This window comes from Marmota flaviventris, chromosome 5 (genome assembly GCF_047511675.1).
Source record: "Marmota flaviventris isolate mMarFla1 chromosome 5, mMarFla1.hap1, whole genome shotgun sequence".
NCBI classification, from domain to species: domain Eukaryota; kingdom Metazoa; phylum Chordata; class Mammalia; order Rodentia; family Sciuridae; genus Marmota; species Marmota flaviventris.
In genome coordinates this window covers 112310633-112335531 of record NC_092502.1, presented here as the reverse complement: position 1 = coordinate 112335531, position 24899 = coordinate 112310633, and positions in this window count along the sequence as shown.

Here is a 24899-nt window from a genome sequence, read left to right as displayed (position 1 = left end):
TAAGGGTTTATATGAGATTGAAGTTGCTCAGGGTAAGTAAATGGCTAGAGCCCTTCAAAGACAAAGGGAAATGTATAAAATGTTCAAATTCTTAGCAGTGCAATTAGGAAATGTCAGGGATTACCACAGTTTTGCATTGGCTCTGAAAGCCCCACATCAGATACTGTGAAAAGTCCTGCTGATGCCCATCTTATACCACCCACTGTGCCTACGATTGTATAATTGGGAAAACTTCCTCACAGTGTTTCACCAAAAATTTTGGAGGCTAAAATTTTAACAGATTTAATGCCATTATAGGATGGCTCTTATGTGATCCCGCCCAAATGTTATTTTGTTACTAAAAGCAGCTTATTTCAGCCAATCCATGCTTAGTTAAATAAGGGCTTTGAGCTGCAGAGTGAATGTGGAGAAGAGAGAAAAGCTTCTTCGTTGATTTTGGAAAATATTTTGAGCATGTGCCTAATTCCTTTTTTTTTTTTTTTTTTTTTTTTTTTGGCAACCATCCTTTTATTGAGTGACCATTTTCTAGCTTTATTTCTACTTAAATTCAAGAATGGTTATTCTGAAGCCTTAAAACCTGAAGGCTATGTGCTAGTGAGGATATGCAGAAAGGGAACTCTGCACATTGTTGTTGGGTGCATAAGTTAGTACTGCCTTTGTGGAAAACAACACAGAGTTTCCTCAAGAAGTGAAAAGTAGAACTTCCATAAGATCCAGCAGTCCTACTTCTGGACATATATTCAAAGGAAATGAAATCACTGTGTCAGAGAAATACCTATAATTTTCATGTCTATTGCACAACTCACAATAGCCAAGAAATAGAATCAGCCTAAGTATCCACCAACGGATGAATAGACTGCATAAACAAAAGTGCTCTATATACACAATGGGGTGTTCTATTATTTAACCCTAAAAAAAGAAGGAAATCCTGTCACTCGTGACAACATGAATGCATCTAAAGGACATTATGCTATGTGAAAATAGCCAGGCACAGACAGGCAAATGCCACATGCCCTTAGTTACTTGGAATATCTAAACATGTCCAACTCATAGAAGTGGAGAATGGAATGGTGCTTTATGAGGCTGGAATGGGAGGTAAGTGGGGAAAAAAAAAGTTCAGTAGGACAGGCTGATTAAGTTCTAAAGCTCTATGGCACAGTGTGGTGAATATAATTAGTAATGGACTACATATTTCAAAATTGCTAAAAAAGTGGATTTTAAATGTTCCTACCACAACTTAATATTAAGTGTGTGAGGTGATAGATTCACTGACTAGTCCAATTTGATTATTCCACGTTGTAGGATAACATCACATTGAACTGCATAAATCTATACAATTGTTTGCCAATGAAAAATAAAATTTTAAAATATTCATATTAAATTTGCTTAGTTCATTCATAATAGCTCTGTGGAAATAACTATAGATATACAAGTGCAATAAATAGGTATTTTGAGGACAGTAATGTTATGTATTGGCAGGATTTCTAGCCTCTAAACTCAATGCTAGTGAGATGCCTTCATGGTACTGCTGCTGTGGGTGCCCAATACATATGACAGGAATATTTGCACTCTCCTGAGTTTAATGGTCTCTAGTTACTCACAGTTTACTTTGCTTTAAGTGAATCCCATTTAGGAAAATTTAGACTTGGCAAACAAAACAGCTAGGAAAGTAACTCTCTGCTAAAGAGAAGGATCATTTGTCATTATCCAGATTTTTTTAAATTGTTTTTGGTTGTAGATGTACACAATGCCTTTATTTTATTTATTTATGAACTTTTTATGTGGTGTTGAGAATTGAACCCAATACCTCACATGAGCTAGGCAAGTATTTTCCCACTGAGCCACACCCCCAGCCCAGGATATTTAAGTAACAAGTTGCTTTAGGGAATTTTAATGTTTGAAAACATTTATCTTCCAAGAATAGGAAAATAAATTCTTCGTATTTAGTGGAAATGCAATATACCTATATTCTCATCAATGTTCAAATGACCTGGGCAATTTCTGAGGCCAGTTAGAAGTAGAATGAACAGCTAACTCTGTGTGTACTGCACTGTGTGACTTAGTCCAGAATAAGAGGCCCAGAGAAGAAAATAACTGAATTTTTGTTCTAGCACTAATTTGCTGTGAACATTGATTTTTGAATCTCAAACAAATCATTTTATTTTGCTCACAGGATAATCATATTAAGTGGTCTATTCTGTGTAGTTTGCATTTCTTTGAAGAAAGAAAACACAATTGGATCTGGGAGAATGCTGAATTATATATGGGCAGAATGAGATCATCAGAGAATATTAGAGCTTAAATGGTCCTTAGCATTCTCTGTCCAAATCCATACTGTAGATGTACAAGCTGTAATGACCATCTTAGTTGTTTCTATCCAGCATTTCTTTCCCTCTTCCCTAGTCAACTTTGAAAGATAAATTCATTCCCAAGAAAGAGGGCCAAGGCTGACAGGATCATTGGGACCATTAGTACCAGGACTTCTGAGGAAACTCCTCTGAACTTTCTTCATTTCAAGGTAGGTGCAAAATTTTCATGTACCATGGGTACCAGGGAAAAGTTAATTATCATGAGAATTGCAAGAATGCTCCACATTAAGTACTTGTTATTTTCATCAACTAAAGAAGGTTTTGAGATGTGTTTTTATTTTGATTTGTTTTGTTTGGGTGCAGGGTAGGGTAGAACAGAAAATGGGACTACAAATGATGTAGCATGACCATGCATTGAGAGACATGCAGCTTAGAGTTTGCATTAGCCTGCAGTTCCTCCTTCTCTCTACAACACAGCTTAAGAAACCAAACACCAGGCATTCTCTGGATTGAGATCTAGCTTTCTACCACTTGTTCTCTGACCCATGGAGATTTAGAAATTGCTGCAATGACACATTATGGTGACACATTCTGTCTTGAAATTAAGTAAGACATTGCTGTTGAAAATAGATGCAGAGATCCATGGTGGACAAATCTCATTACATTTGGAATCTGGGTGGACTTCATATGAGGAATCTAGGAGTCCTTGGGCTTAATGAAAAGTCACAGAAATATTTGGAGATTAAAGAACTCACCAAATGCAGAAAAAAACTGTGTGGCCTTTAGGACTTTTCCAAAAACTCCCTCTCTCTCTCTCTCTCTCTCTCTCTCTCTGTGTGTGTGTGTGTGTGTGTGTGTGAGAGAGAGAGAGAGAGAGAGAGAGAGAGAGAGAGAGAGAGAGACTCTATTCTATTTTTAACTCAGGAGAAAAGAATGAATGACTGAGGCTGTAAGTCTTCAGAGGTTTCTATATTTTTCACTTCTTTTAGGAGAATAGAATCCTACCATGACCTTTCCTGCTGCAACTAAAAGCCCACATGGGAGGACACACAATGGATTTTCAATGCCCATACTAAGAACTAGGCTCCCTTGTGAGTTAAAAAAGAGAGACAGCTTGTCCAGGGTTTGAAAATGCTATTTCACTCACTCTAGTAGCAATATGTTCTATTTGGGTTTTTCTATCTCCAAAGTCCTCTCTCTCTTCAACTTAAAAGGAGAAGCGGTAAGTTTGAAGACACACTTTCTAGTACAAAATAAACTTTCAAAACAATGCTTCATTTAAAAATAAGATCTTTTTAAAAACAAACATGAAAATAGAAGTCTGCCTTCCTATTGACAGTGCAAAGAGCCTTTCCTGTACCTGACGGTCCTACCCCCTCCACACCTCCATAGGGAGTGCTGCTCCAGTGTGCTGGGTCACTCCATACCAAGTCAGCAGTTGGGATTTAGCACAGGGAGAACAAAGGTCCTTAGCAGAGACTCATGGACTTGTGCAAGGCACTGGGCTTGAGGTTGACATATCCAGGATTTCAGGCCTTGAAAAAAAAATTAAAATTCTCTGAGTTTTTTTTCCCCATCATCTGTGTGATGGTGTGATGGACTGAGTGATTGTTTCTCTCAAAAATTCATATATTGAACCCACTTGAATCAAATTGTGAAATATGATATATCAAGAACTATGTAATGTTTTGAACAGCCAACAATAAAAAAAAAAAAAAAAAAAATTCATATATTGAAAGCTTACCTGACCTGTGATGGTGTTTGGAGGTAGGGCTTTTGGGAAGCTATTGTTGTTAGATGAGGTCATGAAGGTGGGGTCTGCATAAGGGGATGAGTGCCTGAGGAGAGGAGGAGGAGAGACCTGAGTATGCTCTCACTTGTACTCTCTCTCTCTCTCTCTCTCTCGCGCGCGCGCGCCTCCATGTTACAGAGCATGTGTCAAGAAGGGATTCATCACCTATCCAGGAAGTGGCCCTCATCAGGAATGAATTATCTGACACCTTGATCTTAATCTTGGATTTCTCATCCTCTGGAACTGTGAGAAACAAATACCTGTTATTTAATCCATCCAATCTATGTTATTGCTATAGCAGCCCTAACTAAGTCAAACAGGAGTAATAACATCAATGTATTTTAAAGAGTTGTCAAGTCACAAATGAGGCATTTAAATAAATCCCTGTAAGTTTCCAATCACCAAACAAATTTCAAGTACTATCTTAGGGCTTAGAGAGGTGTAAAATTGACTCAGGCACTATTCTTGCCCTCCAAAACTTCATTGTTTTAGAGATGAGGTAAGACTCCTTATATAACCGATGTTGATATGGTGATTGAAGAAACATACTCTTCAATCTCCATTCATTTAACAAATGTGTATTGAGCATCTCTAATGTGCTATGTGTCACTCTAGATTTTGGATAAATAGCAAAAAAAAAAAAAAAAAGAAAAGAAAATTCTTGTTCTTATATTGAACTTTTACCTGGATCAAGGAAACCATCAATAAACAGACCCTAAATAAGGATACAGCACAGTGGAAGAGAACTGGCCTACCATATGTAAGGCCCTAGGTTTGACCCTAGCAATGCAAAACCCAAAAGCAAACAAACACACAAAATAAATGCATAAGTATTATATAAGTCTGGTGGTAAGACAATGGATACAAAATGAAGAAGATGACATGGCCATTTTGTACAGTGTGACCAGGAAGGGTCTAGTTAGATCTGTCTGACAAGGGACATTTGAGAAGACATTACCCTAGAGTGGACAAATAAGCCAAGCAGGTTGTGGGGCTAATAATGTTCCAGGCAGAGAGAGTGACAAGGGCAAAGGCCCTGAAGTGGACTCTTGATTTTGTAAAAAAGGATTCGTCTAAAGGGCTCTGGGAATTCAGAGTTGAGACATTTCCAGCTAAGTGTGCTAATGATATAAGCCCTTGGGGCTAATCTAAGGAGGACAGAGGCCCTCCTAGAGCAGGTGCTTGTAAAAAGGAATGTATATTTACAAAGCATTTTATACTTTTACTGGGTCTTTTGCTTAGATCATATCTCATAAATTCCTATCAGTAGGTACATATTTGTAATTGTTATCCTACCCTCAAAGAAAAGCCATAAGCTATCATACCTCAATGTCCTACGCACATAATGAGTGGACATTACTCTTAGCCATCCCTTTCTCATTTCAGATTATTCACATCATCATTGTCTTCAGACACAGTAGATTGCAGGGGAGAACATGGACAAGAGAACAGGGGAGAACAAGAACAAGCCAAGCAGGGAGTAATTCTTGTCCCCGATAACTGTCTACTAGATTTGACCTTGGAAACATTGTAACAATCTCTCAGGACCATTATTTCCTTCATCTCTTTTAACCTGTGGCACTACTAGAGGTGGAAATGACGAAATTGCTCTCTCTGGTATGTTCCTTTCCATCCTCTCTTTATAGGAACATTTATAAAGGTTCAACTATAAAGCAAGATATTTAAAATCTAAAATTCATACCATGCAAACTTTATCAAAAATGAATGGAAATAAAAGTATGAGAAGTAACAGGAGTAAATATTTACAAGTCTTCAAAGAGGACTTTAATGGATATTAATGTATTCATTTTCTGATAACAAACCTGTGGCCTGAATATTATTCTTTTCCACTTTACAGATTAAAAAATATGAGTCAGACAAGTCAAATGATCTTAGCTAATATCACACAGCTTGTAAGTGACAATGCTGGAACTTGCATTCAGCTCTTCTGAATGAAATTTCCTTGGGGTAGATATTAGTGCAACTAGTGCCCAGAATAACCTTGTAAACTGGAAGAATTTCCAAGTGATTAACAAGTTGGTTGCTTTATGAGCCTATCTTCTACTTTTGAGTTTTGCTTTTGTACAGAGTGTTATTAAAGAAGGTTACATATACAGCCCTACAAAGTTTCAAAAATTCCTGGTTATGTGATAGCTAATGCTGTACACAGACAGGCTTCCCTCTGGATGGATTCTAGAGGTTCTAGAATTTGCCCAGTCTATGCAGAGCAAGTTCTCTGTGTAGTACAGTTTCATTCAATTACTTGCATTAGAGCTCAAAAAGCACAGGAACCAGGTCTTACTTATCTTTGCACCCCAGAGACAACAAAGAGCCTGACCCATGGGAAGCACCTTAGGGGGCTTCTTGAGCACCTGACTACCAGGTACTGTGATGACTGTTATCCATTAGCATCACCGGTTAAGCTCCACTTTTGCTTCAGTGACTAGATCAGATCTCAGCTGTCATGAGGAAGCATATCACATGGCAACTTAGCACTTTATCATTCTGAATCCAAGACACTGACCTGCATACTGAGACAACAGAGTCCTGCAGCCTCTGTACCTCCTACTGAGTCTTTTCTTCTTCTTCTTCTTCTTCTTCTTCTTCTTCTTCTTCTTCTTCCTCTTCTTCTCCTCCTTCTTCTTCCTCTTCTTCTCCTTCTTCTTCTCCTTCTCCTCCTCCTCCTTCTCCTCCTCCTCCTCCTCCTCTTCCTCCTCCTTCCTCCTCCTCCTCCTCCTCATTCTCCTCCTCCTTCTACTTCTTCTTCTTCGTCGTCTCAGGCCTTGTTTGCATCGATAGGAAAAATACTTTTTTAAAACAAGGGTGTGAAGTTGACTTTTGTGTGAGTCACTTGAATATCAGTTTTGGACTTCAAGCTCCCTATGAAGAAGGGTGTAATTGACCTCCAGAGAGGTGAAGTGATTTCAGCACCTGCTAGAAATGGAGCCACTCTCAGTTTCAATCTCTGCACTGTAACTTACTATAAAGGCTGAAATTATTGACCGGTTATTGTGCTGATCACTTTACACACCTAATGGCATTTAGTCCTCCATAAAGAATTCCTGTTGTTCTTCCCACTTGCAGAGGAGGAAATTGGAGCAGAGAGGGTCACAGATAGCAAGTGGCAGATCTGAGATGACACAAAGCTATTGAACTTCATAGCTGTGCCCATAACTATTTCACCTCTGTTTCCTTGTCAGTAAACTGAAAGAGAATCAACTACTTCCATGAGTTGTTAGGAAAAGTAATTGAGATAATGCATGAAAATACCTGACACTGAGTAGACATTTGAGATCTGTTCTTTCAATTCCTCAATTGGCATTGAAGAGCATCACCTCTTGAGCAATCCTTTAGAAATATAAAGCTGAAATTAATATAAATCATGCCAGAGCCAATGACAATAAGGCTGATTTGTTCAGACTTATTATTTTGTTTCAATAAAGGACGTGTCTCCAGTTTCCTCTCAAGGTCCACAGAGCCAAATCAAACTGAAAACACACAGAGCAATTGCAAACTCATTGTTGAAACACAAAAGACAGACACTTCAAGAATCAGGAAATTCCTTCTTAAAATGATTTGCTTCTTAGACAAATTAGACATGGGTTAAATAAGATAGTGCAGCTGTGGCCTCCGAGGCGCACAGTGGGGCTTCATGCTCCTGAAGGGAATGGAAACACGGGGCTGTGCTTGCCAGTTGGCACTGATGCTCTGTGGACAAGATATGCGTGGCCTCGCCTGCCTTCCAAGTTAGAGCAATTGCTGGCAGAACACTGTGAGCATGTCAATTAAGGGAATATTTTTTTTAAAGGCCCATCACTGTTTTTCTTTCTTTAAATGGTAGCCACTGAAAAGTTATGCAAACACTTCAGCTGTGGAATATTTAATCTGACATTTGGCATGCCTCTCTTGTTGATCCAAGACACAAAGTATGTAGTATATGTGAGCAGTTGTTTCGTTGCTTATTCAAAAAAAGATAAACCAGATACAACATTTTAATTTTCCTTCTCCTCGCTTTTAAGTAGGCCCCTACCTGAATGCATCCTTGATCCTCCAGTCATGGAAAGATGATTAAGAACCTCAGAGCATAAAATGAGTAACTGATTTAACCAGATGGGTGGATTTGATACTTTTTTTTTTTTTTTTTTTTTTGGTAGAGGGCCAGATAGGTGCTTCAGGAGTCCCAATGGCTATGGTTTTATTTTTTTATTTTTATTTTATGGTACTAGGGATTGAACCCAGGGGCACTTAATCAGTGAGCCATATCCCCCAACCTTTTTTTTTTCTTTTAATTAGAGACAGTATCTTACTGAGTTGCCTTGCTAAATTGCTGAGGTTGACTTTGAACTTGCCATCCTCCTGCCTCAGCCTCTCAATCTGCTGGGATTACTAGTGTGTTCCACCACAACTGTCAGCTGTGGTTTTATCAAAGGTTTGACAGCTGCTCTCTTTGAGTCTGGTGCTTCTGGTCTTCATGTGCTCTCATAGAAACATCGCCAGCATTGTCCCCTCATCCCTCCCTTGTCATGCCACCCATTTGCCTTGGTCAAGCACCATGCCTGCCTCTGCCCTTGCACTCTATTGGGACGAGCTTACTCTCCCTACTCTGACTTCTTTAATTATTTTATGGATAGTTTTGTCTTCCTAAAAGTGAATATTCTGTGGATTCTTTTCAAGAATCACTCAAATGGTTTCTGAGCTCACACAGGTAAAGAGAACATTACTCAGAAAACACAATCTTCCTAACAGGGTGAGCAGCAGGCAGTTCTTGCTTCTCACCTGCCCAGGGAAGGAGGCAGCCCTGGCCAACATTCCAGAGGGGAGGGAGAATCTTTCCAAATGTCCCTCCACTGAAGAAGAGAACAGTTGCTTAATGTGAGCAAACACAAGTCCTGGTGTCCCAAACTTTCTGCAGGTGACCAATAATGCTAAAAGGCCCCAGCAGTCAGAGCAGTGAGAACGGTATTTATTCTCCTGCCCTCCAATGCTCACTGCAGCAACACATCAATTAGACGTCCCATGGCTGTCCCTGGGCTCCAGGGAATGACATAACTCTGCTTCAAAACATATTGAAACAATGCTCATTCTTTATAAAAGGGTGAGTTGGGGTGGAGTGTAGAGAAGAAAATCAAAAAGAAATGTTAAAAAAACAACACAAAAACTCCTCCCAACCCTGAAGTTGCTGAGAAGACTGGAGACTAACAATTTGAACATTTCTTCACTTCTGAGTTGAGTTTCTGGTTCCATTCCAAATAAAAATCTATCTTTGTTTCTCATGGAAAATTCAAAGAACACAAATCTGGGCTTTAAAAGCCATGTCCCAGATTGTTCTGTTATGGTTTTAGAGCTTGAGGAATTCAGTTTGGTAAGAAAGAAACTTCTCAACCTCAAAAAAGTCTGGCCAATGAACAAAAATGGGCTGAGGGCAGGAAAGTGCTGTAGGAGTGGGGCTTTCTAGAAGATATAACACAGTAACATCTTCTGAATATCAATTTTTATTAAAGTATATAAATACTAGTAATAACTGTTTCTCAAAGATAGTAGAATAACTGTTGATTTTTTACTTTCTCCTTTATACTTTTTTTCTTTCTCTTTTACAGGTTTTAACATAAATCAATGGAGAAGTGACAATTAAAAGTGCATTCTTTTAAAAAAAAATGTGTCCTATCTTCTCTCCAGTTGCTTAAGAGAAAACACTGTAAGTGTTGTATAGTACCTTGGAGGGATTACTGTCTACAGTGATTTATATATTTCAAAACAACTGAAAGTGAAGATTTGAAGTTTCTCAACACACAAAAATGATGAATATTTGAGGAGATGGAAAGGCTTTTCACTCTGATTTGATCATTATACATTATATACATGTATCAAATTATCATGGAATATAGCCCATAAGTATATAAAGATATTACATGTCAACTGAAAATAAAAATCAGCATATCCTTTCTCAAAACACCTGATAGTGTACCTTTCTGGAAATGTGTTAGGAAGTCCTAAAATGAGGTAATTCTGAGCTCCTCACTGTAACAAGGTGCACCAGTCAGAAAATTTCTAGGAAGAATTTCCAGCCATCCTTCTCAAAAGCTGTCAATTATTTACCTACTTTTTTTTTTCAAACCTCACACAGATAAGAAGGGCTTAATACTATGCTCTTATAATAAATCAATTATAATTCAAAATAAGTAGTAATGAACTAAATTCCAACAGCAAAGAACATTTGATAGAAATTGCTTCCCAAAGTTGTTCAAAGTGTTTACAATTATCTTGTGGCTTCAAGGAAGATAACAGAACATTTCTCAGTAAATGATTGGGAAACACCGTTGGGCTTGGAAACTCCACTAACATTTCTTCAAAATATAACCTACTGTGGATATTGAGTAATTCTTCAGGGTGTAAGATTCATAGTAGTGACATTTCATATGCTGACCCTAATTGATTGGGGTAGTTTCTGGAATGTTCTGCTGGGAGGTAGCAAAAGGAATGGGTTCAAACTGATCAACAGTGTCTGCTGTGTATGTAAGGTAGCAAGACTGATGACATAGTTGGTCTTCAATTGCCAACCCTGTTCTGGAATTTGACTCACTGAGTTTCTAATCATTTGTACAGCGATATGTATAGTGTTTTTTTCCACAATTTTTTTGTTGGAGAATTTCTAAGCATGTCTAGGGGCACCTGCAAGTATTTCTGTCTGCCCTCCCACTTGACTGTTTTTGTCCAGGAGCTTTGGGCTACTGGCCAAGATTGTATGAAGAACACAATCTGTGCTGGAAGCTATGATAGATCAGTCCAACTCTTGTGAACTGTCACTTTTCCTTAGAAACCAACATGGAGAGTCATTATTTCATACTTGATCTTTAAAAAAGTGAAAAGTGTAAAAATGAGCATCTCTCTGTTTTTTTTTTTTTTTTAAATTGAGGATTGAACCCAGGGGTGCTTAACCACTGAGCTACATTCCCAACCCTTTTTCATCTGCTATTTTGAGACAAGGTCTCACAAAGTTGCTTAGAGCCTAAGTTGCTGAGGCTTGCCTCGAACTTGTGATCTGCCTGCCTTGGTCTCTAGATTTACTGAGATTACAGGTGTGCACCACCATGCCCAGCTACAAGTATTGTAGCTACAAGTATGACATATCTTTACATTTGCATTTTCCCCAACCCCATGCCACTTCACCATAAAAAGGAAGTTGCAAAGCAAGATGGTAGTATGAATGCAGTGTTAAAGTATCTTTCAGTATCATCTTTGTCATTGGATCTCAACAACTTTCTTATTTTTATATAGATTGTAGTATATTAGATGTATGCAGAGGAAACCTTAGAAAAATGAATTATAGCTGAATTCCCATGGAAAAAATATTTTAATCGCTTCCTGCCATATTGCTGCAACATAAATTTTATTGGCAAAGTAAGTTGCAGTATTACTCACAGCAGAAGATTTCTATATGTATGAAAAAAGTATAATTGCCTCATTCAAAGCAAAAGGAGGAAAAGAAAAAAAAACTGAACAAATCATAAAGAGTGTTGCTATAACCACAGGCTCCCATAATTATGGGAAGCCATATTTATTAAATACATAAAGAAAGTGGTGAATTGTCTGAAGATATTATACCCTATAAAGTTTATTTAGGTCCACATAAGATTCATTAAATGAAAAAATGAATCAGAAATTCTAATACCAAAAATACAAGGACTTAACAGATGGAAGTGAAAGCAATTTTAAAGTCCTTATCTATCAAACATCAAAGCAGCTAAAAAGCCTACAGAGAGGCAAAAATATCTAATTATTTGAGCAATGTGTCTTGGTAATTGTGTCCATGTGATACTATAAAACTTCTGATATTTCTATCAGAAAAAAAATAACCATTGAATCAAAATAAAGGAAGATCTGGTGAACCATCACACAACTGAGATGATAATGGCACTGTAAGATATGAAGAAAACTTTGGAAAATCTCACTAAATATTCCTTAGTTCTAAAGGACAAGAACTTAAAGAGTTGGCATGTTGAGGGAGAAATTATTGCATCTGGAACCTAGTTCTATGCTGCATTTAGATATCACAAATCCTTTGAGGAAACCCAGGGGTCTTTTCTCCTAGCAATTTCTGGCTCAGAGTCTTCTCAACAATGGTAGCATGGAGAAGCAATGTCTAGAAGGTAGATCATTGAAGAGACAGCACTCAACCCACTCAGAGCTATTTTTGTTAACATAAATTACAGCCAAAAAATGCACTGTAATGTACCAAGGGTGGCAGAGAAGAAAATGCATGCCCTTGTCAGAGTATAGTAGAGGGAGTTCCTTGATCATAAATTTCTACTAACTAGAATAATGGTACCCCCAGAGTCTCCTGAATGAAATAGAATATCCTCTCAAGTTAGAGGAACTGGAAATTAGCAAGTAGTGTCAAAAATATGTAGAAAAAGTTCATAGTCATTAAGTTCTTTGAGATAGTGGCTCTTTGTTCCCAGCTCTCTCCTTAACTAAAAGTTGCTGAATGGCTTGGGTGGCAGAAACTCACCCATGTTAAAAGGAGAAGAAATGCAATAAGATCCTATCCATACTGTTTGTTTATTTATTGTTTGGTCTTTAAAATATGACATTGATAGATAAACTTGTCTCCTAGTTAACTCAAATAAAAGGAAAAATGAGATTTCTGAAGATATTTGTGATTTTTAAAAAAATCAAATAAGTGCTGCATTTGAAATAGTTTTAGAAAATATTTATTCTTGGTGAATGAAAAAAGAAATAAATAATAATTTCATCTTAAAGTGATAATAGGAAAAGACTAAAAATACGGCTTCTAAGAAAAAAGAAACAAAAAATGAAATAAGACAAACAACTGCATGTTCTCATTTAGAAGTGGAATCAAAAATAATAAATCCCATGGAAACAGGATGGTGGCTACCAGAGGTAGGGGTGAGGAAAAAGGGAGTTGTTGGTCAAAAGGTACAAAGTTGCAGTGAGACAACTTTGTAGTTGGGAGAAATAGATGATAAGTATTTCAGGTGATGAATATGTTAATTAGCTTAATGCAGTGGTTCCCCAGTGTGTTCACATTCGGTAATATCACTTCATATATCATATTTATGGAATTATAATTTTCAAATTTTTTTTTCTTAAAAGATTAAATGGTGCCAGGTGCCTAACTGTAATCCGAGCAACTTTGGAGGCTCAGGTAGGAGGATACTGAATTCGAGGGCAGCCTCAGCAAGTTTGCAACACTCTCAGCAACTCAGACCCTGTGTCAAAATAAATAAATAAATAAACAAGTAGGACTGTGAATTTTTCTCAGTGGTAAAGCACCCTGGGTTTATTTCCCTGTTCCAAATAAGGGAAAAGAAAAAAAGGAAATGGTAAGTAAATGGACTGAGATTTTTTAAATGACAGATTAGTTATGAAAACAAGTAAGTCACTTCTAAATTTAAGTTGGTATTATAAATTGAGAGAGGGAGAAAAATCAACAGTGTAGAAAGAAACATCAGTGACATGGAGGATCAGCAAGAGGAAATCCTAAAAATGGAGGAGAAAATGGATAGAGAGCTGAAAAGAATCAGAAAATAAAATACAGGCAAAATGCAAAAAATAGAGAACTTGCCTATGAACAATGATCATGAAGGAAGTACTGAAAAAGCAGTTTAAAAGGAAAGAAAAAACATTAGTTGAATCAAAAGAAACTTTGTGCAGAGTAAAAGGAATTTCTTCACTAGGTAAAATTATTGAAAAACAATCAATTTCATATGTCAATCATCACAAGATAAAGAATGACTTGGGTATTCTACAAGTATTGAGACAGAAAACAAACAAACAAAAAGAGATCACCTAAAATGAGAAATGAATCATGCTGGCTCCAGACTTGTAAGTATCCACATTCTCCAAAAGGCAGACCAGACATAACCCCAAACAGAAAATTCTTACTGAGAATGGAATGTGTGAGTTTTATTTGCAAAATAAAATTTTACGCAACAAGAATGAATTACTTACAAGTATGTGGAAACATACAAATTAATTTCATAAAGATAACACTAAATGAAAATAATCAAGGGGTAGGGGAGTGGTAGGAACTTCTATGGACACTTATAAGAGTCTGCTTATTCATCTGCATGAATTTTTGTATGGTGTCTTTGTGTTTTGTGAAAATTGACCAAAATATATGCTTATATATGGAATAAAATGTTTTTAAAATGTTGACAAAGAAAACAATCACTGAAGTCTGTTGGCTTCAATGATAGAGATTGTCCATAGATGCCTTATTTAGGAGAAGACTAGAAATTGTGAACCTATTGGACTTTGATGGGAAAGATAAACTTTAGATGAGTATCTGTATCAAAAATTCAATGATAATGATTAAATATGTAATATACTCCACAGCTTCAAAATCAGCAGAAAAAAATAAAGTAAAAAACAAAAGAAAGAAAAGAAAGAATTTTATCAAGTTAGCAGATAGAAAAAATGGAGAAAAAAGAAAGAGAAGAAACATAGAATATAGTAATAAAAATAAAACAGTAGAAATTACTGTAAATGTGTCAGTCTCCACAATAAAACAACAAATAAAACATAAATGAATTAAGCTTACTTTTTTTTTTTAAAAAAAAGAGAGATTATAAAATACAAGATGAAAACATATCCACAGCCCAGATCTTGTTTCAAAACACCATTCTCACATGAAAGTTGTCAGTGCTCTTTGGAGAAGTGGTTGATTTCAGAGATAAAGGAAGGTAAATATATATTCATAATATCATGTTATACATAGATAATAATCAAGAAAACTCAGAAAAATAGGGAAAGACACCCAACTCACTAGTACCAAAATTAGATGAGAAAAGTATAAGAAAAGCACTTTGTCCTATTATTCTCATAGATGAATCTAGGGTGTGCAATACCTTAGTTTTGTCAACAAATTGAGAAAAATGTAAAAGATTGAGCTGCTGGGTTTCTGTTCTCGTGACTAAAAGGCTCAGGAGTCACTCCAGGTAAACTGGGCTGACTGGGCTGCAAAAAATAACCACACAAGGGACACAAACACCTTTTTCTTTGGGGTCGCTGTGAGGGCTCCTTTGACTTTAAGGGTCTGCAGGAAGAGAGAGGAGCACACGTGCTGACCCCTTTTATTGAGGAGAAGCTATTCAAATGAGGCAAGGGGTCAGGTTTCAGGGGGCTGAGTCTATCTTCATGATGTCACTGTCAGCAGGTTGACTGACACCTGGGTAGGCCACACCCAAGAGCACAGTAAGAGAAGGGGACTCACACAAGGCACTTCCATGGAAGATTCTATCCTAAACAGGGCAAGGGGTTATATTACAAAGGAACAGGTGAGCGTAGCCCCATCCATGGGGCTGTAAGGAAGACAAGCCTGGGCAGGAAGACACAAGTCACTAGAACCCTTGAAGAACAGGGCAGTCTAGCAGCATGGGTGCCTGGCGCCACATCACTCAGCAGGGGAGTTAACTTAGTCACATGCAAGGTTGGTCTCCCACATTGAGCCAAGCCATGAGGTTGCATTTGTGGCATGTGAGTATGCATTATTCTAATGTTCTCAAGGTAATTGAGCAAAATATATTATAATTTAAATGTTCATAGTTCTTTCCTAAAAAAAAAAATCACTTCTAAGAATGTCTTAAGTAAGTGAGCAATGATATTATTATCATATCCTGTCGTTCAACTCTGAAATAAAATGAGAATTTGACATAGCTCCATTAATCAGGACACTATTGTAATGGCTGTATATCCTACATTTGTTCATTTGAGTTGCATCACTGATTTACCCCCAAATCTATTACTATGGAGTTATTTATTCAACATTAACAGATGGGATAGACTTAGAAGTTTCCTGAGCCAGTGACTCTCATCAATATCACCTGAAGTGCTTGGTAGCCACAGGTTGCTGAGATTCATCCCCCTAATTTTTGATGCAATAGACTTGAGAATTTACATTCATAATGAATTCCCAGGTATTTCTGATGTTGATTGGTGCAAGGATCACATTTTGTAAAACACTGCTCTTAAGAGAAATCTGTCTCTTTTCCTTTATACTTTTCTAAATTAAAAAAATTTTGTTTTAATTAGTTATACATGACAGTAGAATACATTTATCTCATACATAGATGGGGTATAGTTTCTAATTTTTCTAATGGTACATGTTGTAGAATCATACTGGTCATGAAACATATATCTACATAAGGTAATAATGTCAGTTTCATTCTACTATCCTTTCTATTCCCATATCATTACTTCTCACCCTCCACTCCCCATTACCTAAAGTAACCCTATTTTTCTTAGTCTCCCACCCCCACATTGTGAATTACCTTCTACATATCAGGGAAAATATTCAGCCTTTGTCTTGAGGGGGAATTAGCTTATTTCACTTAGCATGATACTCTCCAATTCCATCCATTTACTGACAAATGTCATAATTTCATCCTTCTTTAAAGCTGAGTAATATTCAATTGAATAATTATATCACGTTTTCTTTATCCATTCATCTATTGAAGGACACCTAAGTTGGTTCCATAGTTTAGCCATTATGAACTGAGCTGCTATATACACTGATGTGGCCACATCTCTGTGGTATGCTGATTTTAAGTCCCTTTGGTATAAACCAAGGAATGGGATAGCTGGGTCAAATGGTGATTCCATTCTGAGTTTTATTCTTGAAGAAACTGATTGTCTTGGAGACAGAAAATAGAAAGGGGGTCTAGGGCATAAGTCATTCTTATGTCCTCCGCTCCTCCTACATTCTTTGCTTTTTCTTTCAGAGGGACATCGATAGCTTTCCTTCAATGTAGGTTCTCTGAAACCTCATAATAGCACCATCCTCTTTCTATTATGCCAATAAGGAAAGGAAAACAAAACAAACAAAAAACTTTGGAAATGAAGCAATTTTTTCTTGCAGTTCCTAAAAGGATCTAGTTACTAAAGTGCCATGATTTTCATAAAAGAAACAAGAGCACATTTAATGCCCTCTAGGACTCTGACACTAAAAGCACCCTTCTAACCAAGGCTGTCTTCAAGATCTTGGGCTAAACTTTCCAGCAACCTGTCTATTCACGAGCATGTCTTTTCACGATATGGTTTGAGTGTGGCCTGGGTGTTCCCCAAGGGCTCATTGAGAGTCAACTCTTGGTCCCCACAGAAGCACTGTTGAGAGGAAGTAAGACTTTGGGGAGATAAGGCTAGTGGGAGGTCCTTAGGTCTTTGAGGCTGTGCACTTGGAAGAGGTTATATAACACCAGTCTCTCTTTGACTTCGTGTTTGATAACATAAACTTTTCCATACATATATGCTCCTACCATGGTGTGTCACCACCAACTGCCCTCACCGGGACCAAACCACAGGGCTCACTGATCTTGGGCTTTGAACCTCTATAACTATGAACTAATCAGACCTTTCCTTTTTGTAAGTAAGTTCCTTCAGGTGTTTCATTTTAGTAATGCAAAGCTGACTAATACAGATTCTTATCACAAAGAAGAAAATATAGTAATAAATGATAAAAAATTTAAAAAAACCATAATTTGTCTATTTTATTTCTAACCACATTGAGAAAGGATAGAGCAAAAGAGGCATTTGATTCATTAGTCAAAATAAAGCTGGACATGATGTGGTCATCTCCATCCAAATGGGAAGTTTGAAAGTTGAGTCTATCCAGTGGACTGTGCCAGAGAACACGTCAGCACTTTGAGCTGATGACTGCTCTGCATGGTCTAACTTCACATTTCATTAAATTAGAAAAATGTAATTTAATATGAGTAAGGTAATGAGGCTTAATGTGTTGGCATGGTGCACGTTAAAAGATGCAGATCATTGGTAACCACAATTCAGCTAGGTGATGTTTAATCCACTGTCCTAGCTGGAGCCTACCTGACTTTAAAATTTTTTTGTTCTTTAAATTCTAAGACATTTTTTTTTTTCCTTAGAAAAGTCATAACTTCTGACACTGATATTTGCTAGAGCAATCTATAATCAGGAAAGCAACCAAGTACTTTCCCATGTAGAGTTTCTTTTCTTTTCTTTCTTTTTTTAAATTTTCATCACATACCCTTATCACATACTTAATTAGGAACACAGTCTTAGGAACTCTCTTCCCAGGGCCAATTTCTGGCCTTTCTGTTTTAGCTATGCAACCTGGGGCAAGTCAATTAACTTTGGCTGACTTTGTTTTCCTCAACTGCAATTTTTTTTATTGGATTTAATTAATACATATAAAATACTTAAAGCAATATCTAGAATTGAAAGTGTGCTAAATAAGTATCAGCTCTTGCTATATATGAATTAATTTCTTAGATGTTTTGATAGCAGTGTCTGGGACAATCCTGTTTAGAGGAATCGTCTTGGCTAAAAAATTGCAACACTATTTCCTAACTGAGTTAAAACCTGTGGACCTTACATAAAAACTGATGGACACAAGTTGATTATAACACAGGAGCTTAAATTTAGCTTCCAAAGTTAGAATGTGAAATGAAAAATATAATGAAGTTAGAGTGTAAGATGAAAATTTTTTGGCATTGTTTTAACATGATCTGTCTGTTGCTTATGATTCCATGGCTCAGTGCACAGATAGCATATCTATGGTGCCACCTTAATCATTCCTGCTGAGACCTGCCTGCCCAGGAAACTTCTGCTCCCAGCTCTCCAGCAAAGTCAACAGCCCCAAACCTCTGTCGGGAAGGAGAGAAATACTCTGGGTAAAGATTCACCCATACAGAGAAATTAAGAACCTTGGGAACCAAAAACTAGTGTTCCATTAAACTGATAGATCCAGATATGGATCCATTTAGATAAAGTTAAATATTTCATTTCCAACCACTGTGGTAGATTGTAAGTTCAAAGATGGGCAGCAAGAGATGATAGTTTTTTTCAGCAACAAATAAAAGAAAATCCTAACTAAAAGAAACTTTTTAAAAATATATTTTTGTTGTTGTTGTTGTTGCAGATAGACACCATACCTTCAATTTGTTTTTATGTGGTGCTGAGAATTGAACCCAGTGCCTCACATGTGCTAGATAAGTGCTCTACCACCGACCCACAACCCCAGCCTAAAAGGAATTTTGAATTTTAAAAAGAGAGCTTTCCATAATTATTTCCCACTTATTTTTAATACAAAAATCTTTTCTTTGAGCAAATTCATGGCCAACCAAAACATAAATGTTTATATTATGTAGTGTATTATATTGTATATGATGCAACTTTTATTATAAAATATCTTTATTCTTTTGTTACCAAAAAACAGTATCTCATTTTTAATTTTAATTCTTTGATTACTTGTGAGGCTGAATATTTCATTGTCCATATGAAATATTCTTTTGTCAATTTCTCATTTTCATCCATTACTTCCTTGTTTGTCAGCCTGTTGCAGAGTTGGCATAGCAGGTTTCTTTCATGCACTTCTTAGTTACACGATACACCATACCTTAGATTCTGAGCCTTTCGCTCTCTTTTGTAATGTTTTATAGCAGTTTTTTTGAGATAGCATTTACATACCATAACATTCACCTATTTGATGATTAGCTTTCCCCAAAGTAAGTTTTTAACTGTATAGTCACAGAGTTATGGAAACATCAACAATCCATTCTAAAACATATTCTTTAGGAGGTAATTAGGTCATCAAGACTGTGAATGGGATTTATGTCCATATAAAAGGGACACCAGAGGGCTTCTTTTGCCTCTTCTCCCATGTGTGGGCATAGCAAGAAGATAATTATCTATGAATCAGGAAAACAGTGGTCCTCATCAGACAATGAGTCTGCTGGTGTTTGTTCTAGGACATTCCAGAACCCAAAACTCTGAAAAATAAATGTTTGCTGCTTATAAGCCACTCTACCTATGGTATCCTGTCATAGCAGCCAGAAGGGTACTGGGGGACAATATTTATTAAGTTGGTGAAACACTTCCCATTTAATTTGTGCACTTATGAACTTCCATTCATCTTCACAGAAGTCTCTCTTGGAATGCTTGAGGCCCTTTATTGACCTCAAAAACTCTCAAGTGAAAATTTTGAGATGTTTTTATTCCTTTGACTTGGTTAACTTTACTTGATATAATCTACTGGGATGAACCCCATTAGCTGTCATTTCCCAATTAATATATTTTTGGGCACTTGCTCTCTGTCTAGAGCAATGGCAGGCACTCTTCTGGGTGAGTGTACTCTGTTGAGTGTTAACAGGCAAAACAAGGACCTTTCATTCTTCACTCCAATTCCCAGAGGCTCATCACCATACAGTTTCCACCACATCCGTCTTTGTTTTTCAGTACTATTCTCCCTAGACTCCTTAACAGCTAGTGAAACTGTGGTCCACTGCCCATGAATCCATATCTATTTCCCCTCAACTAATTATCCAACACAAAGTGATGATCAGATGTATGGCCCCAAACTGCCTATTAGGGAGGATTTTTTCTTCATTGTCCTTTTTCTGGGATACCCATCAGTAAAAGTGTCACGTGATAATATTCCATTTCTAGCATGTACACAAACTATAAGCTGACTCAACTATAAATGATTGCAATCTTTTTCCTTCTCTCTCAGTTGGTGTTAAAGAGTGTTATATAGCCATGAATATGAGCTGAAGGAAACAATCCAGCAAAACAGTGGTTGATGATATGGTAATCTGGGCTAGTTGATTTCACAGCTTACTTGTGTCTCTGGTTTTGTGCATTTCTGACCCAGGATGTGCTTCTAACTTAGGATGAGTTGCTACTGATACTCTTTGATATACAACTTTGTATTCAGACAGAACCCATTCATATGAATATTGGTGGTTTTATAATTCAGGTCAGAGTGCATTCCCTACCAGGCCTCTGTAGCATAGCAGGAGCTATATTTGAATGGTGCATATAATTTTAGACTGCATAGATTTGATCCAGAACCAGAGAGATCTACTTTGCAACTTTTATATAAGGGCTAGTTATAAAATACACAGAATGGCTCTTGTTGTCAAAGATGCCACTAATGCTATAGCATGTGCTGTATTTTATGATGCAAGGTACAGAGCTATTGCTACCATGGCCTGTACTTGCTGTTTGGGGTTCCACTCAAAGTTCTCAATCTTTATGTCACTCAGTAAATGGATTGGAAGAGTATTCTCAAGTATGATATATGTTGAACTTAGAACCCATTATTCTTCCTCATAGAGGAGGAGGAAAGTTCAATAATTCAATCTTTAATTTAGAAGAATGTCTAAGCATTCCCTGTACCTCTGGACTGATATACAGGGAACCTGAGTTTTTATAGAGTTCCTCATCCATGCTCTGAAACAGAAGTGTTTTGCAGTGGTCTTCAAATCCAATTGACATTCCATGAATATATTGGACTAATGTGATATTCTGTGAAATGTCAACCTTACATTATGACAAAGGATTAGAGAATTAAGAATTAACATGGCCAGAGGCAAGATGGCAAATGTCTTTCTTATATGAATGGGAATTGCTTCTGATCCTCCTTCCTGATAGAGATGGAGGAGAATGCATTTACCAGATTTTGTTACTAAGGCCATGCTGATGCTCAAGCAGAAGCACCACATTTGACCCAGTGTCTACATTTGGGGCTAATGCTTGATTAAATTAGTCATTTTCCACTATCGTCTGCTAGTACGCATCAGCATTTTTGTAGCAGCCAGGTTGGTGAGATAAATGAGGATATAAAGGTGACTGCCACCTTAGGTCAATAAGGATAGCACTAACCTCAGACATTCTACCCAAGATACAAACAACATTTGGATTCACATTTTTTGGATTGAAAGTGAATTTCATAAACTTCACCTTTGCCTTCCCCATTAAAATAGCTGTTTCACCACAGGCCAAGTGGTTTTTAGCAAGTACTATGCATATACCTCCAAAATATACATTTGTACAACGGAGAAATGACCATCCACAGCCTCTCTGTTAGACATGTGACACAGCTCTATCCCCTGGCTGGCACTGGATACCACCACTCTAACAGGAGGTATCAAGGGATTTAAGCCCTTAAATATAGATGTTAACACAGATCTTTGCCACATAGTGCTCAAAACATTTGATTGTACCTCTTTCCCCAACATATGGTAACCCAAGGAGAAGGATGTTGTTCCCTTCTGCGTGGGGACCTCTTCCTGTACATTCTTGATGCTGCAGGGCCCTTTCTTATCATAACATGGCTTCCCTTTCCACTGGTGACTTCAAGTCTGAGAAAGAGAGAGAGAGAGAGAGAGAGAGAGAGAGAGAGAGAGAGAGAGAGACCAAACTTGGAAATTAACCCTTGTGAAGCGGAGTCTCTGGGGTTGAGACTTTAGCCTTCTATGAAGCCCTGCTACCCTTATTATGAAGGACTGGGTCTGACTCTGCTCTTCAGTTGCTGGAGAAGAGTCTTCATATTTTGCCAGTAAGGCTCTCTTTCACACTTTTTATTTTATGTTTTCATTTTCCTTAATATTTTATTATCTTTCTCTAACACATCAATAGCACCAGAGCAGCCATTCAAATTCATAATCTTCACAATTTCTTTCTCCATACTTCTGAAATTCTCCTAAGATATTGCACCAACCAGTACATTCATTTGAGCTGGAATCCCACTCTAGTCCTCACTGGTAAGAACATCAACAATTGTACCACTGCAGTGCATTAGGGGCTATTAGTACTCACCACTAGTGGCAGGTTCCTTGCTGCTAGCTGATGGGCAGGTAAATGACACATTTGTCAGTTTCCCAGAAAACAGACTCTGAGGTAGGTATTTATATGCAAAAAAAAAAAAAAAAAAAAAGCTTACTAAGGAAATCTGCAAATCTGCACTGTAAGAAAGAAAAATTAAGCTACAATGTGGCAGAAACAGCTAACTTAACAGGCTGGTCCCACTGGAATCCGTGGCACCAACATGCAGAAGGTAGGGGCACCTTGGGATGCAGGATGCTTCCAGGGATGATGTGTAAGAGCGAGCCAGACAGCTCACTTTCCCATGGGCTTTTAGTGGGTAAGGCTCCACTGAGAGCCATCAGCAGCTAACAGTTGTGGAGACTGAAAAAGTGAGAACCTTGCTTCCACCACATGGTGACTCCAGGTATAAAGATCTGTGAGAATGCTACAGCAATTCAGGTTCTGTTGCATTTTAAAACCAGCCAATTTATTGAGAAAATAGACTGAAAACAAGGAACCTGAAACTTATTAAAATAAGAAAATATCCTGCTGGGGTAAAATAAGCAAAATCTCTTTCAGAAATAGATCCTATTTCTTCTGGTCTATCCAAGAATTAGCACTTGTTGTTTAAGTAGGAAATATGCTTCTGAACATTAAATAAGTGAGTGATGTGCAGGCCCTGGGGGTAATGGTGAAGAGGAGAGGCTGGCTCTGTCTCTGGTAAGCACACGCTCCCCCAACAGTTCTTCAGAAGTTCCAAATGTGTTTGCCAAGGAGGGCATGAAGTTTCTGTAAATGATAAAATTACATTCCTTTAGTTCTGCTTCAATCTTCCTTCTCCTGTCTCCATAAATATTTATCTCTGTGTGAGCCTATTAAAATACTCTCAGGGTTCCTGGCAGATTCTTACCCACTACAGATTGAGGTTAGTTCACAGTAACCATGATTCCTTCTTTCCTTCCTTTCTTCCCTTCTTCTGTTTTTTCTCTACAGTAGACACACAGAAAAAAATAAGAAACAGATAATGGGGGACATGGAAAAAAACTTATAGTCTAGTAATATTTGAACACTTTAGAAAAGTAAGGGGGAACATACGAGGCCAATCACAGGGAGAGAAAACACTAAGTAACAAACCTGTGGCTTTGTCAACCAACATGTTAGCAAGACTTTCTTTTGCCAACATCTTGAAGATAGGGAATGGGGATCTGAATTATGTAAACTCCATGGCTTTAATAACTATGGGAGAAAAGCCTCCAAGACATCATTATGAACATAGAAATACTTTAAGTCCTACAAATGCATATACATTATACTAATGAGAAAGTAGATGCAGAAATGAAGAGTGCCTTTTGTTACACACACACACACACACACACACACACACGTGCATTCTCAAGAAGAAATTGAAAGATTTCAACCAACATCACTCTCAAAACTCTAAAAAATGACTTAAGTCTGAAAAACACCATTCTTTGCATGATAAAATGTACTCTGATAGCAAATAGCTCAATGTCAAAGTACCTTGGCATTTTTAAATTAATAAATACCCATGAAAACAAAAACCCCAATGCAGTAAGTCCTCCTAATGCACAAGTTGTAACCTGATATCCTGTAAATGAATTCTGAATCATTGTTCCTTTTTTCCCCTGAAGCATTTATTTGATTGATAATCTTAAAATTAGAAGCTCTGGCAACCGAGTTTGAGTGGTGGCTACATGGGACAAGGATTCATCATTTCTTTTCAGTCTTCTTCCTTGTTTTGACTCCTTTCCACTTCAATTAGGGACTTGAATTTGCAACCCTAGGAAAATATATCATAGTAGCCATTGAGGCATTTACTAAGTGAAAGTTATGAGAAGTTAATGATGAATTATGCTACTTCTTAGCTAATGCTTAAAATGTAACCAAGAAAAGTATAATAAATAAAAACCTTGCTGTGCACATTGTCCTATGTAAACCAAAACAAATAACTTTACCAATGGTCCATACATGATATTTAGTAAATTAGGCAATATATTTGGCTCAGGAAATACAATGTCCATGGGGTGTCCATCCATGTTTTAGAAGCTGTCTATGACATAAATAAGCTATACACTAAGCAAAGAATATCATAATCAGCATTTTTTTCTTAGTAAGGAAAACTTTGTGAAGGATTATGGGCAAGTCCCTTCACGTTGCGAGATTATTAGCTGGGCTTATAAACCACAAGTACT